Source organism: Sturnira hondurensis, unplaced genomic scaffold (genome assembly GCF_014824575.4).
Source record: "Sturnira hondurensis isolate 20B ecotype Veracruz unplaced genomic scaffold, ASM1482457v3 Scaffold0012467, whole genome shotgun sequence".
NCBI lineage: Eukaryota > Metazoa > Chordata > Mammalia > Chiroptera > Phyllostomidae > Sturnira > Sturnira hondurensis.
The window spans coordinates 2,575,024-2,591,797 of NW_028085098.1; the positions used below are offsets into that span (position 1 = coordinate 2,575,024).

The window sequence follows — 16,774 nt, forward strand, 5'->3', positions numbered from 1 at the left end:
TTTGCAGAATATCATGTGGTTATAATCAAATAATATGTAACCTTTTAAGGCTGGCTTCTTTTACCAGGCGATATGCACTTTACTTCCTCCATGCATTATTATGAGTTAATTGATAATTTTTTAGTGATAAATAACAATCAATGTATGGAAGTACCAGTGTTTCCAAAATTCACTTTTTGAAGGATATATATAATTCCTTCCAGTTATTGTCAACTATGAATTAAATATTCATGTGCCAGTTTTTGTGTGAACATAAATTTTTAATTAATTAGTATTTTTGCTGAATGGAATGGTAAGGCAATGTTATTTTTATAAAAATAAATACATAAACTACCAAAGGTTTTCCAAAGTTGCTATTCCATTTGAATTACCACCACTGATACATGGAAGCTTCTCTTGCTCCATGTCCTGGCCCAAATCTGATATTGTCAGCTTTTTAAAGCAAAATTTTCTCATTCTATTTGATTTGTAGTAGTATCTCATTGTTATTTTAACTAGCAATTTTCTAATTGCAAAGGAGGTTGACTATCTTTTCATATGCTTATTAGCCACCTGTATATTTTATTTGGTGTCTTCAGATCTCTGGTTTACTTTTGATTAGGTTATCTGTTTCCTTATTTTTGAACTTTAACAGTTCTTTGTACATTTTGATCACAACATGTTTTACAAATATTTTTCCCAGTGTGTGGCTGATCTTTTTGTTTTCTCAACAGTGTACCTCTCAACAGTGTATTTCACAGAGCAGAGTTTTTAATTTTAATAAGGCCCAATTTATTATTCTTTATATTATGGGCCATGCTTTAATGGTGTACCTAAAAATTAATTGCCATAATCAATGGTTACATTTACTCCTAGGTTAACATCTCAGAATTTTTTAGTTTTGCATTTTACATTTAGGTGTATATTCAATTTTGAGCTAGTTTTTGTGGGAGATAGAGAGTTTGTCTGTAGATTCATTTTTGACATAAGGATATATATAGTTTTTCCTTTGCTATGTGTTGATGGCATCACCCTTTCTCCACTGAATTGCCTTTCTCTTTGTCAAAGATTATTTGACTATATTGTGCAGATCTACCTCTGGGCTCTTTATTCAGCTCATTGATCTATTTGTCTGTTCCTTCACCAATATCAGGGTCTTGATTACTATAGCTTTATAAGGTTTGAAGTTGGGGAGTTCAAACATCAGATAAATTTTGTGGACATAAAATGTTTCATAACATTCTATTATTAGCATTTTATTATCCATGTGACCATAGTAATGGCTCCTCTTTTATGTTTGATATTAGAAATTTGTGTCTTCTCTATTTTTCCTTGGTTAGCATGGCTGGAAGTTGATAAATTTATTTAATCTTTTCAAAGGACTTGCTTTTATTTTTATTGATATTCTCTGGTGTGTGTGTGTTTTCAATTTCATTTATATCTATTTTTATTATTTCTTTTCCCCTGCTTGCCTTAGGTTTATATTTCTTTTCATGCTCTAGTTTCCTATAGTAGAAGTTTATATTAATGATTTTAGATCTTTCTTCTTTTGTAACACAGGGGTGGGTAAAAGTAGACTTATAGTTGATCATATAGAAAATAACAGGATTAATAAATAATAATACAAGAATAAACTCTGTAGTTTACCTCCTTTTAGTTTAGCTCTTTTTTCTGGAGTTTTGATCTGTTCTTTCATTTGGGCCATGTTTCTTCGTCTCCTTGTTTTGGCAGCTCCTTGTGTTTCTTTCTATATATTAGGTAGAGGTGCTTTGGCTCTGTGTCTTGGTAGTGTGGCCTAAGGTAGTAGATTTATCCTTGTAGGGTCCAATGGCAGAGCCTTCCCTATTATCCAAATGGGTAGTAGAGGTGCTTAGCTGAGTACATGTAGGCTAAGTACAGCCTCTTCTTGTTAAAACTTGGTTGCTGGTGGTGGAACAGTGGGAGGGGTTTATCCAGGCCAGTCAGCTGTAAGGATTGGCTGTGACCGCTTACCACAAATCTCTGCCTTCCAAAAAGGCTCAGCTGTACAGGGGCAGAGTGGCAAAGCTCTGAAGTGGTCTGTAGCTGTCCACTGCATGTACTGGCCCTGGGATTTCCTGGACGGTACAGGCCAAGGTCAGCCCCAACCTGTGTTTTTCACAGGGCTACCCTTCCTGAGCTATAGAGCAATCTGAGAAGGCTGCTACTTATGCTCAGCTTGAAAATTCCTAAGGGAAACCAAGTTGTGAAACAATTCTAGCTGCTGCTAGTGCCAGGCCTGGTGCTCACCAAGGCTAGCTATTGCCTGTTTGATACAATTTAGGAAACTGTGAAGCATAAGCTAAGACCAGCCAATCATATGGAAAAGCAGCTTGGGTGGTCCTATAAATTGGTGGGACAGAGTCTCTGGGGAACTCCAAGGTGGGTCAAACAGTGTTAGCCAGGTTAATGGAGTCTCAGATATGGCACCAGCCTGCTTGCTTCCTGGCTCTGCAGGGGGAGGGCTCATAAAAGGGATGACCTCTGCTTGCCCCAATGCCAGACACTTCAGCATCTCCCACTCTCCCACTCTGGTTCCCCTCAAGCTGCCACTCCAGTGCTAAAGCTTAGAGGGAGTGAGTCTGAGTAGGTGAGTCTGGGTGTGGGTTCTTTAAGAGAAATTCCTTGGGACTCCAAAAGTTTCTTTCACTGACTCTATGCCCACTCATTTTTTTTAGCCAGAAATTTGGGGACTTATGTTCTGGCGCTGGAACCCTGGGCTGGGAAGCCTGGTGTGATGCTGAGGCCCCTCACTCCTGAGATATCCCTCCTGAAATTTTATCCACCCCATGTGGGTGAGAGACCAGCCCATTCTGCATCTGTGCCCCTCCTATCAATCTTGATGGACATGGTTTCCTTAATCTGTAGTCGTCAGACTTCCATTCAACTCAATTTCTGATGGTTCTGAGAGATGATTGCTCTGTATTAGTTATGATTTTGATGTGGTTGTGAGAAGAGGTGGGTCATGTCTGCCTATGCAGTCATCTTGACCCACCTTTCTCAATGCAATATATTTCTATCTAAACTCCTCTTCTATTGCATTTCACAGACTTAGACAAATCTTTATTTCATTTTTCAGTCCAAAATATTTTTTAAATTTTCTATGAGATTCTTCTTTGATCCATGTGTTATTTAGAAGTATGTTTTAATTTCCATATATTTTGGATTTTGTAATATCTGTCTATTATTGATTTGTAGTTTAATTTGATTGTACTGAGTATATATTGCATAATTCTATTCTTTTAAATTTGTTAACATGTGTTTTATGACTTAATGTACTCTACCATGATGAATGTTTCCTGTGAACTAAAATAATGTGTATTTTGCTGCTTTTGAATGAGGTATTCTATAAACATCAATTATATTCAATCACTTTAGATTAACATATATAACACATGTATTATGTGTTATACATAAAAATTACCCACACACAGGTTTTCTGCCTATTGGATATTTCAATTGCTGATAGATAAGTATTTAAGTTTCTGGCTATAATAGTAGATCTATCTCTTTCTATTTGCAGTTTTATTAGTTTTTGCCTCATATTTTGATGTTTAGTTGTTAAGCATATACACATTAAGACTTTTATTTCTTTTTTGGAGACTTAACCCTTTTATGTAATTGCATAATTCTCTATTTTATCCTCAATAATATTTCTGGCTTTGAAGTCTATTTACTCTAAAATCAATAGAGTCACTCCAGCATCCTCTAAATCAGCATTAGCATCGTATATTTTTTCTCCATCCCTTTTTCTTAAAGGATTTATCCATTCACTTCTAAAGAGAGAGGAGAGAAGTGAGAAAGAGAAGAAATGAAACATCAATGTGTGGTTGCTTCTCACACATGCGCTCAACTGGAGACCTGGCAACCCAGGCATGTGCCATGACTGTGAATTGAACTGGTGACTCTTTGGTTCACAGGCCAGTGCACAACCGACTTAGCCACACCAGCCAGAGCTCCATCCCTTAACTTTTAATGTATTTGTGTTTCTGAGTATAAGTAGTTTCTCTTGGACAACATATAGTGGAGTCTTATTTTTTATTTCTTATGCACTTGGTTCCTGTTATATAGTCGGTTGATTTAGCTCATTCACAGGTAATGTGATTATTTGCAATTTACACTTTTCTTGCCCCACCTAGCAGAAGCATGAGAGATTTTTTTCCTAGTTATTACTGTAATAACCAGCTGGAATTCCTGGAGGTAAAATCACAATAGCATAGAGTTCCCCTCACACTGGACAGCTCCCCAGAACACCAGATTGATCTGGCCACACTCAGCCTCCAACAATTCCTCAACTACTGTTCCTGTTACTGGGTCAAGTTTCTACTCCCAGCAAGACATGCCTCTCTGTATTCCCCTCCATTTCCAGAGAGGAAGGTGGAGCAGTTTGCCCTGTGATGTCAATTCCCCAATGGATCTAAGATTTGTTGATTTTCAGCTTGTTCAGATTTTTCTTGTTGTAAGAACGAGAGTAAAAAATTCTGGCTGGGGTAGGAGTAAAAGACAGAAAACTGTACTTGAACAACAATTAAAAAAACAAACAACAATTAAAAAAATCTGTGTTGAAACAGATTACCCCTGTGATGATTTCCCTGCGGTGGGGAATTGAGGAATGCTAGAGTGAAATGGTTTCCCCCAAGGTCATGTAAGATCACCTATACCCTTTTATCACTTACATTTCATAATTTTTAAAAGTTTGAAAAAAGATCCTCATGCTTTAAAGAGCATTCCATCTTCCAGGAAAAAAATGTTACATAACAATAGTTTCTGAGTCACATCCTCTTAAATTATTAAACTAGGAGAATGAACAAATTATTTTTAAAACTTCATGCAGAAAATCAATTGCATGACCAAAGGGATAAAGTGTAGACAAGCCTTGGATTTTTCTAAAACCACGTTCAAAGATAATACAAAGGAACCATGTCTGTGGCATAACATGTAATCAAAGATTATTATATCCAGTCAAGATATCATTGAAACATATCATGGTTCTTAAGAATGGACTTACTTGGATATTAAAACATCCATGTACATTATCATTTAAGAAATATGTTCAATGATAATCTCTATCTAGTAAAAAGATGAGTCAAAATAAAGAGGTATGTTCCTTGGTCAGTGTGGCTCAGTTGATTGGAGCATCATCCTATAATTCAAAATGTCACAGGTTCAATCCCCAGTCAGGACAATGTGCTTGGGTTGCAGGTTTGGTCCCTGATCAGGGACCTCTTGCTTGTAAGAGAGGCAGCTGATTGATGCTTCTCACTCACATTGATGTTTCCCTTTCTTTCTCCTTCCTTTCCCCTCTCTCTAAAATCAGTGAGCATGTTCCCAGGTAAAGATAGCAATGAATAAATAAATTTATTTATCTATACTCATAGATAAATAAATAAATAAATATTAAGGCATTAATAAATAAATAGTTATGCATGTAAGAGCCATAGTGAATTGCTTGGTGTTGTGCAAAAGAATCATTCAAATATGAAATTAAGACTAAGCACCATGGAAATTATGGTTACAAAAGAGAATGTAACTGTCATTAATGTTGATAATATTAAATAATAATAAAACTAACAATAAGAATGGGGTCAAGGAAGAAATGTGACTATAATAATATTCTGAGTTTTTCGTATCACTGAGTCAGTTAACAGTGCCCCAAGCAATTTCATATCTCACAACTAGAAAAGAAGTGGTGCAAAGCGATTTCTTTCTGAATCCCTAGAAATAAATATTTTTCATAAAGTTGGAGAAGTTGAAATGCAAGTGAGGACAGTACCATAATTTTTGAGCAAGTATCTAGGCCAAGGAAACATTTTCATTGGCCACTTCAGAAGAATAAAATAATGACATAGGAGACTAACATACTTATTAAATAAGAGGGTGTAACTAATAATGAAATATGTCTCAGCTATTGTTATTTGACAACTAGCAGGACAATTTTGACAGATATACTTCTTGTTTGCATTGTCTCACCTGTCCTTTAGTTCCAGCTATCATTGTGACCTTCAGCTTCTCAGAAAAACATCTCGCCTCTCCGGTGCTCCATGCCTATTTTGCTTCCTGACATTTTCAATTGTGTCTTCTCTGTTTAATTTGCCCAAGAATTAATTCCAAGTTCCTTTTTCAGTTTCAATGAACAATTTGTTCTTCTACTTCCCCTACAAGTCACTTCTCTAGGAAACTAATTTTAACTTATAACTCTTTCCTTATTGACTACATCTAATCCTTAACTTTCCAAAACAATAAGGTTTTCCTTGTTTGTTCGCAAATCCTCTTTTGGAAAGCAGTCCTCTTAAATGGAAGCAGTCTCTTCTTGATGTCTACATTACTGAATTCTGGGCATTAAACACCTGCCTTTGGGATGCCAGAGCATATTTAACTTTGAGGCAAAACAAGAAAACCTACAAATAGTATGCCGTGCACATATGCAAATCTACAGAAAATATATGAAGAGTTTCAACCCCTGCAGCATTTAGCACCCTTATACTTGTGTCTGGTGATTATGGGTCTAGTGTACTACTGAACATTGTATGGCCAAACAAGCCACATAGCAATGTATGAGTTCACGGGGATGAGGAAGAACCAACCTATGATGTTTGGTCCTATGAAGAACAAACCTCTCATAAGGAAAGAGAGATATGGTGGATAGCACTAGTGACTACCAGAATAGGCATTATCAATATGGCTCAATCAAAAGACATTTAGCTTAAATTTTCTAGCTCTAAAGGCACAGTATTCAGAGTTGAAAGGTGTCTTAAGATTGTTACAAATTTTCCCCATTTTACAGTAAACTAGTGTATCATTGTTTTGTGACTTGCCCAAGATCATATGGACAAACTCACAGTTGTGACTCTCTGACTGCTACACTGTGCCATGTAGTACATCGATAAAGGTGCAAAGACTGTCTAGGGACCTTTTATATTGCAGCCCCCCAAAGTAGAAGGCCCCATTTCAGATCTGTGTAGTTGGCAACAAATAGAATGATATTTTTCAAAATGTTTGCTTAAAAATTGTACACTTAAGAAAGTAATTCATTCATGAGAACTCTCTACAAGGGGAAAGAAAATATAAAATAATTCACACAAAATATGAGGAGAACTATTCCTAAGGGAACTACCTTTTAAAGTAGCATCTTTAGAAGATACTTGTCTTGAGCAACATGTTTATGGAAAGTGAATCGCATTTTGCTGTTAGGCATTTTGGTGTTTTATCTTGTTCACATTTCCCGAAGATGACACCCAACAAGTAAATTAAGATTATCCTAAGTGCCAGAGAATAACTTACTCACATGAGGTGCTTTATTTTTTTTCATCAGTATGTTATTCATACAACTACAATAAATAAACAGGGAAGATTTAGCCAGTCTGACTTTCTATCTGTTTTTTCTAGATTTTTTATCACTTCCCTAATTTTCTTGGACAAACCCATTTACTTCTGTAAGTCTCAACATTCACATTTGCTGACTAAAGTGGTGGAACCATATAACCTCTAAGGTTTCTTATAATGATAAAATTTTGAAGTTCTTCTCTTGCTATTTTCCATACAAATCAAATCCAAATAAACATCAACCTATTAAATAAACCTAACTCATTATCCATGAGTAAAGAGAACAAATCTCTCTTGTCTATTATTTTATCTCTTGGACAAGACATGTGCTTAATACATAGTAGGTACTTACTGAATATTTATTGACTTAATTAATTCATTCATGAAATAACATGGTAATTCATACCTCAACCAATTGATAAAGCTAGGAATAGAACCAACTTATTCTGATGGTACACTGCATTATTTCATTTTATGGCTGGGTGGATTGGAAATGAGCAATTATGATGGGCATGCAATAATGAAAATTTAACAAACCTAAATATTGTCAGAACATAATCAAATACTTATCATACCTGTATCCCAGAGTGTAGAGATGTTTAATTAATGTTATTGACATGTAGTTGGAAAAATGTGTATAATGTGCAGTGAGCAGGTAGCATTTCTTATATTATAAAATCCTCAGACCTAGAGATTATCTAATTGAGGGTACCTTTCTGACCAAAGAGAAAATGAAAGCACTCAGATATTTTAGATGAACAAGTCTTAATTACAAGTCTTCGTTTATCATGTGGTAAATTTCCATGACACTAAAATCATTGACAGATGATCAGGATTGAATTCAGTCAGAACTAATGTGATCATGTTGTTGCAGACATATCCTTATGGTCCATAATGATTTTTTCCAACTTCTCTGTAAATTTAGGGTGCTCTATTTCTCACCAACTCTCAAATATGCACAAATGTGATCTCCACTCTAATAATAGTAAATTCTAATAGCATTATTTACTTTTAACACAACAAACCAGTGTGTGAAATAATCCTAAATATACAAGGTCTGTCAGAAAGTCTAAACATTGTTAATATGAGAATGGTTTGCGTGACATCAGTGTAACCTGGCATCCAAGGAGAGTGGATTGGAATGTCTATGTGTGAACAATGACTTCACTGTACTAGTCAGTGGAGGCTGTAGGGGGCATTGATTGAGCATGTGTGCTGTGTGGCCATCACATTCAAAATGACTGAGCAAGTAGAGCAACAAATCAGCATCAAATTTTACATTAAGCTTAAACATTCCTCTGCGGAAACTATTCGAATGATTCAGAAGGCCACTACAGCTATGGGCAAGTGGTGATTGGCAGCTTTATCATGATGATGTGCCCACTCATACATCACATCTATTGCCAAGTATTTTGGCGAAACATCACATCACCTAGGTGACTCAGCCTTCCCACAACCCAGATTTGGCACCCTGTGACTTCTGGCTTTCCCCAAAACTAAAATCACCTTTGAAAGGGAAGAGATTTCAGATTGTCATTTAGGTTCAGGAAAATAGAAAGGGGCAGCTAATGGTGATTGGGAGAATTATGTGAGGTCCCAATGTGCCTACTCTTAAAAAGACTGAGGTGTCATTGTCCTATGTACAATGTTTCTTGTATCTTCTTCAATAAATGCCTCTCTTTTTTATATTACATGGCTGGATACCTTCTGGACAGACCTCAGTGTGATACAATCCTGCCACCAGCTATTTTAGAAACCAGCGATAGTTTGTGTTTCAAAAGCACAATTACCAGCAAGAAGAAATGTGCTACATAGCACTGGTTTAGTTTATACAGAATATTTGAGTTTCCCAAATAGACATACAGAGGCTGGAGTTAGTTCTTGCTCTCAGTTTAAAACTTTATTTATTGTTTTAAAGAGTTTTATTTTAATTTTAAATGAACTAACTAGAAAAGCAGATATAAAATGACACAGGGTACCTGTCTGGCCTGTGTGATACTTCTGAAGACTTCTATGAGTCCTTGGAACACAGATTGACATGTTCAGTCTCAGCCCAGTTAATAGTTATGAGGGATTTTAATTTAAGTACATATAAAATTAGTTTATTTATTATATAAACATTATGGAATTTTTTATCTGTGTAATACTGTGTTAGGAACTTCAAGCCTGACAATGAAATTTAAAATTTCTATCCTTGTACAGTTTATACTTGAGCTCATTCGTATTTTCTTTTTTTCAGTTTGTTTATTCATTTTTATTCAGAGGACCAAACCTTTAATTTACCCAATGCTGATTTAAAAAATAACCAAAGATTCTGAGCTCATATGTATGTTTATCTCACCTCCCATTGTGTTTTCTAGATTTCACATTACTGATGATTACCATGAATCAGTCCACACCATGTAATTACCAGAGTCAGTCTGAAGACCCTATGCTTCAGGTCATTTAAAAGCAATATATTGACAGAGAGGAGCGGGAGGGGGGCAAACAGGCAAAAAAAAGAGTGAAGAGTCTAGTCAAGGAATATGTATAAAGGACACATGGACATGGACAACAGGGTGGGGATTGACTGTGGGAGTGAGGGTTGGGCAGGGCAGGGGAGGGCATTGGAGAGAAAATTGGGAAACCTGTAACTGAATGACAACAATAAAAAAAAAGTAAAAAACCTAAAGAATAAAAGCAATATATTAAGTGGCTCTAAGTACAGTGAACTAAGCAGTGAGGTAATGGTTACTTTTTTTTAGGAAAATCACCATTAGAGACTAACTCATTTTATGCAAAACAAAAATAAAGATTCTGAATGAAGTCCCTGTTCTCAGAGTGCAATCCATAGTGTTGAAAAATTACACCTGATGTATAAAACTGACGTTTTTGTTTATTTAAAAAGCTTATTTTTAACATGTCTAATGGGATATAATTCAATTATCATAAGAGTTGCCAACTTAAAATGTGCATTCAACTGTCTTTACTGTTTCCACAGAGTTGTAACGTCACCACAGTGTAATTAGCAGTCACTTTCCAGCCTCCCTCTTTCCAGACCTTGGCAACCACTAACCTACTTTCTTTATTGCCTATTCTGGTATCTCGTATAAATGGACTTGTTCAATATGTGGTCTCTTGTAGCTGACTTGCTTCAATGAGCGTAATCTTTTCAAGACCCATCCATATTCTCTCAGGCATCAGTAGTTCATTCCTTTTTTACTGTTGAGTACTTTTCCATCGTGAGGATGTGCCAATTTTGCTTATCTCTTCATCAGTTGACAGACATTGGGTTTTTTTCTAGTTTTGGGGTATTATGAGTTATAATGTAGTTATGAATAGTAATGTGCAAGTTTTGTGTAGACACATTTTCATTTCTCTTGGGAATGGAAAACACATGAGTATAATTGTGTAATTACTGGGTAATGTGTTAATTCTAGGCAGAACTTTTCGATGTACTGCTAAACTGTTTTCAAAATGGATGCATCAATTTACATTCTGACCAAGAAAATATAAAGGTTCAAAGTTCTCCACATGCTCACTAGTTACTCAACAGTTGTCATTGTCTGTCCTTTTTATTGCAGCCATCTTAATGGTGTGACATGGTATCTCAGTGAGGTTTTAATTTGCATTAGTTTAAATTTAGTTTTTTATTTCAGTTTTCCTGAATAAGACTCTTTATAAACATAATAGTATGAATACATTGAATCCCAGCTTCCAACCCATTGAAATCAGCACTGAACTTTAAAGATAATAAATATCCTGAAACTTAGATTTACAATTTGTGCTTTAGCTTGCAGCAAATACAAGTATTTCAAATACACTACTAAAAAGCCTTCCCTGTAGCAACTGGTTTGATTTTAACAATAGGCAATGCCTAGAAAACAATAGTAATTTTTTCCTTTGGCCATGCTGTTCATTTTTTCAAATTTCAAATTATTTCATTACACAGTGATATTTATGTGTTCTTTACCAAATTGTAAATTTATGTTCTTTTCTGGGTAAGTGTGTGTGGTTTTCTTCATAAGAAATAACTTGTTTATGGTATTTTCATCTGAACATTGCTACAGATGGTTTTGTAATGTTCAAACATCACGAAGGTTCCATTTTGCAGCTTAACTTTGGAGCCTGCTGAATGTGTTTATTGCCCTATACCCTAAATACCTATATCTTGAGAGAAGCTGCTGTGCAAAGCACAGCCTACTGAGTCATTTTCAAAATCAGAGTGTAGGGAGCAGGTGTTGAGTTGTGAGTAAAGGAGTAAAACAAAGTTACAGACTGGGTGAGTTAGTAACATAGGATACATAAGCTGTATTTTCAGAATTATAGTTAAATTTGTTTATTTAATTTTCAAATTCTTTAATAGAATGCCTCATCCCTCAGAGATGAACTATATCTACCATAAGGCATATTATATCACTCCATATTGTTCACCTCAATCAAATTTTCTGGTGCATAAAAGCCATGGCAGGTTACTCATTATCTCTTTATCTTTAAAATAACTCAGCGTTGATAAAAATTTTCTCATGAAAAGATACAGTGTACTTATTTCACAAATTGTGATGTTTGAATCCTAAAAGAGCTCATCACAGGGATTTGTACAGGTAATATATTTGATACACCCTTAATCACTGAAAAAAAAATAAATAAAAAGAAAAAACTACAAAAATACTATTGTATATTATACTGTCATATATTATTTTAGCATCATACTTGACATTTCTTGAAAAAGTATAAGGTTCATTTATGCAAGTCTATGCAACATGAATGTCATTACCATAATAACTAATACTTACTGATCATTTCTGTACTTTAAGCATTTTGTAAATATGATATATGTTGCCCATATATATATACATATATATATGTAAATAACCCTGTGAAGCAAGTACGATTAAGACCTCTACATTTTACAGACAAAGAAATGCAATTGAAGGGTTCAGTAGTTTGCACAAGGTCAAACTTGGATGGGGCGGACAGTGAGAATACAAACCCAGGCAGTCGGATTTAGAGCCCATTCTCTCAAATACCTGCACCAATGCCAAAATATTGGTCCCACATTTTCTACTCAAAAGGAATAATGAAACAAACACTTACCTCTCTTTCTTCCAAGATCCCAATGAAAATACAATAAAGATGAATGAAATGGAAAAAATAGTCTCTAATAATACTGGAAAAACAATTCTAGAATAACAAAGATATTTTAATGAATTTCTGGAAGAAAGTAATATATGGAAGTACATTCATAGTCTGCTAAAGAAGGAAGACAGTCCAAAAAACAGTGAAGAGAAATCTGAAGTAAGAATGGAAGGTATTTTTCTCGGCACCAAGTTCAGTTTGGGGGTTCGGAGAATAGGGAGAACAATAAACTCAGTCAGTGGTTGAAAGGCAGTCTGCAGGAAGAGCAGCCAAACAGCCCCGAGCCTCCACACTTAGAGAGGGACAGCAGGTAAATCTGGCCTGACATTGAGTAAAAGAACCTGGGATCATTTGACTGAGAAAACCTAGGCTCCTGGGTTGGGAACCAATATCCTAGGATTAAGATATCTTTGTTCTGGCACTGAATAAAGTGCGGTCTGTCTAAGATCCAAGACTGCTCTCCATTAAGCAAAGATGACAAGTCACACTTGCTTCCCATGTACACAGGAACCAGGGGGAAACAGACGTGCGAGTCTCCTGAGGAAATTCAAAGCAGTTACTCTGATTGTGTACAGAGCTCTCCACAAATCTGGATAAGCAGGACTACCAGACAGCTGAAAAGGGTAACACAAAGAGAAAAACCACATTGAATACACTAAAGAAATGGACCTGGAGGGAAAGAGATTATAGATGAAACATGGAAGAAGACTTTAAGATATAGTATTAAACTACAAAGAGTAGAATGTTAGAGACAAGAGATGGAGGGTCAATTTAGAAAATTTAGTTTTCATCTAATTAGCACCACTGCACAAAGTATCCTGAGAAAGTGGAGAAGAGCCAATATGAAAAAAAGAACTGCCCTGGCTGGTGTGGCTCAGTGGATCCAGTGCTGGCCTGCGAACCAAAGGGTTGCTGGTTGGATTCCCATTCAGGGCACTTGCCTGGGTTGCAAGGTCCAGGTCCCCAGTAGGGGGTGTGAAAGAGGCAACCACACGTTGGTGCTTCTCTCCTTCTCTATCTCCCTCCCTCCCGCTCTCTCTAAAAATCAATCAATCAATCAATCTTTAAAAAAAGAGCACTTAGTGCACCCCACCTCCCTCCCATTTCCCCTGGGGGGTGCTGGGATGGGAGTAAAAGACAGAAAACTGTACTTAAACAAAAATTAAATTAAAAAATAAATAAACATAAAAAGGGCACTTATAATTCTCAAGGAAGTAAAAGATAAATGTTTATTATCTAAAAGAATTACAAAAGATACACAACTAAATCTCTCCTAGTGAAACACCAAGACCTCAAAAATCAATAGATTATCCCAAATAGCTTTCCAAGAAGAATCACAAAACACAACAGGTTACTTATAAATGAATGAAAAACAAATGGGGATTAGATCTTATTAATGATCCCAGAGTCTGCAAGAAAATGGAATAGCCTCAATGTTTTGAAGGAAAATAACTTTGTTATCTAAAATATATATCTGGATGTATAATTAGATATCATTCAAGTGTAAGGGCAAATAGAAATATTTTTGCAATATGTGAAAACTAAAAGCTTTAATACATGTACCCTTCTTTTTTAAAAAAATGAAGCTATATTCCAGAAAAAATAAAAAAGATTCAGAATAAGAATAAACAAGTTATCATAAATGAGATTAATATTTTATTATTTATTTCTTATTTTTAATTTTAATTAAATAAATAGGGATGATAGTGGTTAATAAGACTGTATAAGATAAGCCATCTGTGTATTGCAATGTGTGCCCACCACCCAAAGTCAAAACCCCTTCTTTCACCATCGATTTGACCCCTTTGACCCATTACTAAGACCCAAACCACTTCTCTCTGGTAATCACAATGCTGTTGTTGGCTTCTGTGAGTTTTTGCTCGTTTGGTTTTTTTCTTTTGTATATTCACTTGTCACTTTCAATTTTATATACCACATGTGAGTGAAACCATATGGCTCTTAACTTTTTATGTCTGACTTATTTCACTTAGCACAATATTTTCAAGACTCATCCATTTATTGCAAATGGCAGTATTTCATCTATTCTTAAAGGTAGAATTCCATTGTTTACATATCTGTACCACATCTTCTTTATCCGATTTTTTAACGAAGAATGCTCAGTTCTGTCCTTAAGTGATATATATTGAATTTTTACAATTTTTTTAAAAATGACAGTTTTCATCCAATATTTGTTCATAGTTTCAGGTATACAGTATTGTAGTTATATTAGCAGAGGTAGCTAAATATTAATAAAGAAAGGAGGGCCCCGGCTGGTGTAGCTCAGTGGATTGAGCACATTGTTGCTACCATGGAGGGTTAGCAACAGGCCTGAAAACCAGAGGATCGCGGTTCGATTCCCAGTCAGGGCACATGCCTGGGTTGCAGGCCAGTTCCCTGCAGTCCAACTCCCAGCAGGGGACCCACGAAAGGCAACCATACACTGATGTTTCTCTCCCTCTCTCCTTCCCCTCTAAAGATACATAAATAAATAAAATCTTAAAAAAAAGAAAGGAAGCAAATGGAGTCAGACATTATTAAACATAATAAACTAGTGAGCAGAGCCTGCTTGCTTCCCCAGGAAATCACAGCTACACATACTCTTCAGGGATCCACCCAAGTTCTCCAGGGGAAGTGGTGGAACAGTAAAGGGGGAAGTAAGCCCACGCACAATAGGATACAAGATGGTGACCACAGAGGCCTGCAAGTCTAGCCTGGAAAGGAAGTAGATTGGTTAGGGGATGGACCCACCAAAAGCCTAGGAAAGCTTGGAAAATACACTGGTTACTCTGATAAAGAGTGCCAGGACTACTGATAATATAATCAGCCTAACACAAAGCTCCCTTCTTTTTTTCTCCTGGTAATATATGCTCACCCAGCTTGTTCCCATGATCTCTCCATAGCAGCCAAGTGGGACTGGGGCCTAGCAAAACAGACTCCAAATGCAGGCCCAGCCAGGGTGCAGCCAGGATACAAGCTAAGCTAGCTGGATGGTGATAAAGCTGGATGGGACTAAGCTTTGCTATGGAGTAATCTTTGGTATGGCACAAAATGTCTGGGCACTACACCCATTTCTGGGCCTTATGAAGGCAAAATTGGACTTTTTTCATGACAGGACAGGTAACATGGGACATTGGAAACCCAGGGGAACTACTTTGAATTTGCATCAGGTGAAACAAATAAATGTTATCACCAGACCTCATCTTGCCCCTAAGATCTACTAGAATGGTTCCCTTGAGACACCAAAAATACCTCACTTCCACCAGCAAGTTAGATAATCTTATACTTTATAAGTATTTCCCCTGATATTTCCAGTATACAAGTGGCACCATACATAGTTATTATAATATTATTGTCTATATTTCCTATGGTGTAATTTACATCCCCATTATTATTCTGTAATTGTCAATCTGTACTTGTCAATTCCTTCACCCAGCTCCCCAACTCTCCCCACAGCTAGCAGCCTCAGGCAAGGAAAAGAAAAGATAAACAAATGGAACTACATCAAACTAAAAAGTTTTTTTTCACAGCAAAGAAAACCATTAACAAAATGAAAAATGCTCAGTTTTCTATATGGACCATGCATCATTCAATAGGTCTGGCTGATTCTTCATGGTCCCACTTGAGGAGTCAAATAGATATTGGGAAGGTTTGGTTGGCAGGGGTAGGAGAGGGTGGGCAAAAGAGACTCCTGCAGCATGCTAGAAACTCAGAAGCTTTCACCATATAGAGGTCAGAACCCAAAACCCTTTTAAATAATACAGTGCACCTAGGATGTATAAAAACAATACAATGGCATTTTAACTTAATATCATTCTTAACCATAACATAAACTCAAAACAAAAATTTATAAATTCAAAATAAAAATTTCACTTATAAAGTATAAGTTAAATCAATGAATGCAGAATGACCTTTCATAAATTTATCTCAAGTAAAGTTCAAAATTTTCTCCATTTAACAAAGTAAACTGTCTTTTTGGTTTTATTTTTTTAATTAAGGAACCAGGACTTCAGTTATTAGCTTGATATTGATTGAATAGTTGCCAAGGGACAATTGGTATACCTAAGAAGAGTAAAAAAAAAAAAGAATCTCTATTTACAGTGCAGAGGAATCAGAAGTAAACACTTATGGGGCATTCAAAAAATGTAAAAAATCAGGAAAAATGAGGCACATAACTTTTACATTTAACAAATTGTGCTTTTTTTACTGAATAAGACTCATGTAATGCTGATGACTCAGTGTCTTACAGTTCACTAACTTCAAATCACAACTATGCATCTATTACTGAATTTATGACTCTTGAAGCTATATATACTCAATATGTAAAGGTTTTTGGAAA

At 35.9% G+C, this 16,774-nt stretch overlaps 1 long non-coding RNA gene across 1 annotated transcript in view; it reads right to left on the reverse strand.

Annotated features, from left to right (window-relative positions):
- The window catches only part of LOC118997051 (uncharacterized), a 65,957-nt gene extending 53,378 nt beyond the window's left edge, over window positions 1–12,579 (reverse strand). Inside the window, exon 1 of the long non-coding RNA XR_005068596.1 lies at window positions 12,397–12,579. This is a non-coding gene — a long non-coding RNA (uncharacterized LOC118997051). The remainder of the gene's footprint in view (window positions 1–12,396) is intronic.
- Between the last annotated feature and the right edge of the window lie 4,195 nt (window positions 12,580–16,774).